Genomic DNA, 3,118 nt, shown 5'->3' with positions numbered 1-3,118 from the left:
TATTGTTTTTAATTTATTTGCTGCACAGCAGCATTATGTCAGAGGACATTGTAGTGATCCACTCAGAAACCGTAGTGTAGTGAATCAGACTAGTGTAGTGAAAAATAGATTTGCCTTCAGATGAGATAACATGGATCCAGAGGGAGCTGTAAGCCTAGCATCCAAAGAAAAACAAATAGGAAGAGATATTGATTGGGAACAATGTTTCATTTGTCAAGACAAATGTGACCAGTCACGGAAAGTAGGGACACAAGTCGGTTCTGGGGCATTTTGAGTTATTCACAGATTCTGAAAGTGTAGTCTCCAAGCTTTCCAACGATGTGTAACACAATGAAATCTGATAATATTTGGAGAAGTTATGGCCATTTAAAGGTAGGCACTCAAAAACGCATAAAGGGGAGAAAAGAGCGTCTGAAGATTCTCACCTTTCTCCTGCTGGGAATGACATTAGGGCTCATTTACATCTCATTTAGATAAGCCATACCCCCCTGTAAAGCTGTAAGCACGGGGGAGCAGAAAGGCCAGGAAAATGTGCCATCAAAGAAAAAATAAAAAATAAAGTTTGCAGGTAATATATAAATAAATGTCTCTTAGCATCTACCGATAAAACTGTATAGGCAACTCTTGTGTACACTGAATAAAAAATAAGATAAACTCTAGACAATGTTCAAATCAAAAACAGGATGTGCTATGTGATATATAGGCTATAGTATGAGTAGGCTATTAGTAGGCTATAGCATTCATTTCGTTCGTTTTTTAAATAAGATACTAGCTGAAATGTGTTTTTTTAAATCAAGTGATCAAAGTGCTCGTTGCCGCGGCGATCAGTGACGCAATGCATTGTCTTCACTCGACGCACGCTTCAATCCGTTGCGCATACTCTCAATTCGTTCTGTTTAATATCACAATATTGCAAACGTTTGCGTGTCCCTGCTTGATATACAACCACTGCTGAACATAATCGTTTTGATAAGAGAAAAAAACTACACGAAAAAAAAAAAAAACTATACGAGGGTGGGTTTGAACTCAGACCCTCTGACACTACCGGCGAACGCTTTACCTCTGGACCATTAAGGTACACATTAGATAAGTTGTTGGATCTATATATTGGCACTGACAACATGCATTAGGCTACATCTCATTAAACAACAAATTAAACCCCATGTAACCTACTATTTAAATCGATTGCTGGACATCGTAATGTTATTGGCGTCCATGTTAATTTAATTTTGAAATCAGATAGAGCCGGCCAGAGCGCTGCATAATAAGTTGCCACGCCGGCTTATTCATTATGGAAATTCACACCGACAATGACACGCCCCTACTGCGTGCTAGAATCTCCGAAAAACAAGCCGATTTCAAAATCAAAATGTACGCTTTTAAATATACCAATACTGCTATCTCAAACATGCAGAGGCTTCTTCGTGATCTCAGCAAACAGATTCTGCAAAAAAACGAAAATCACAAATTTTGAAAAAAAAAGCTTCTTTCTCATTTTGCTCGAAAGTTGTGCTGCCGACTTGTGTCCCTGGTTTCCGTGACGGGTCACAAATATGGAAAATACAGCCAAGATAAAGCCCTTTGATTGAAGTGATTTTTCAGGAAGTGGTGTCTTTGTGCTCTTTCTGGAGATTATTGTAGTATAATATTGTGCAATATTTTTGCAATATAATCGACACACACCATTATTTGCATTGCGCTTAGCTTGACCTTGCTTATTCAATACATTCAGTCTCAAAGGGATGAGACTGACAACCTGAGAGCCAACCTCTGCCAACCTGAGAGCCAATGATTTGATGGGGAAAAACATACCTTTGCCATACGACTATTACATAGTTATTAATACTAACTAGTTACTAACCACTAACCCTAAAGAAGTGAGAGAGCAGTTTTGTTAGGATGGAATTAATAACTATAGTGATATGTGAATGTAATATAATTTGTGTTACAACCTGGTACACTAAGTCAAATAGCACCATAGACCATTATCTACAGTTCTAAATTTCTGCCTTGACATTAAAGTATTATAACTTGTGCAGCATTGCACTGTCTCTCCCTACAAGCTTTAAACTTGGCTTGACTCATTCCCATAGATATGGGTACTGATTGATAGAGGTTTTGGGATACTAGGTTATGTTTCCAAGCTGATATTCACTTTGAAAACTGGTTCTCTTTAGGTGGAGATAGTTTTTTTCATATTCTAGTTCTGTTGTCTCTTACACTGTACAATAAATGTTCATTCTGACACTTCAGCAGACATCCCATGAGTGTTGGCTTTCATTTGATACCATTTTTATGAATATGGTCCTTGTGGTTGTGGAGATATTCAACATTTACTGTTGGCATGTCGTGTTGAGCAGGAAACCAAAAAATTGGCCTGAAATTGCTTGTACAAGTCACACACAAAAAAATTCAGCTTGACAACCACCCTAATATCTTACCTATGGGTGTCTTCTAACTAAAAAAATAGGGTGACAGCTTGTACCAAAACATGTCCGCAAAAGTCTTAACGGAAGCCCTTTTCAGAATTGGCCCCCTGACTATTAAAGGGTAGTGACAGAAAAGGCTATTGTGATCCACACTCCATATCAGAAGGTGGCGGTAATGCACAGTTAAAAGTTGTTTGCCAACCACCATTAAAAGAAAAAAGAAGAAGAAGTTAGCCAGGGGGGGAGGCATGTGAGTTGATCCTGCTTGATGTTTTTTAGCCTTCTTCTTTGAAGTCACTTATGGATTAATTACTAGGGATGCACCGAAATGAAAAACCGAAACACCGAAAGAAATTATGCCAATTATTGTTAGTACCATTGCATTTATGGCTATGACTGTGTACTAAGTTTACTAAAATCAAGGCATTGCAATTGCATAAATTAATATTAAAGTTTCAAAGAATAAATCCATTAAAATTTTATGCAAATATTTATTTAGCATTTGCAAAGTATAAAATTAAATGTTTAACTTGACCCCACTCATGTGTACATTAAATAATAATGTAAAAGCCTACTGGCCTGGAGAAAGGTTTAAAAATGAAATGTTCTCTCATAAAAACAAAGTGCATTTAGGTCAATACTGCCATAGCCCAAAATAATATCTGCAGTTATATGCTCATGGACGTGAG

Source organism: Squalius cephalus, assembly GCF_949319135.1.
Source record: "Squalius cephalus genome assembly, chromosome: 4".
Lineage (NCBI taxonomy): Eukaryota > Metazoa > Chordata > Actinopteri > Cypriniformes > Leuciscidae > Squalius > Squalius cephalus.
The sequence above is the reverse complement of the archived record's forward strand: the minus strand, read 5'-3'. Positions refer to the sequence as shown.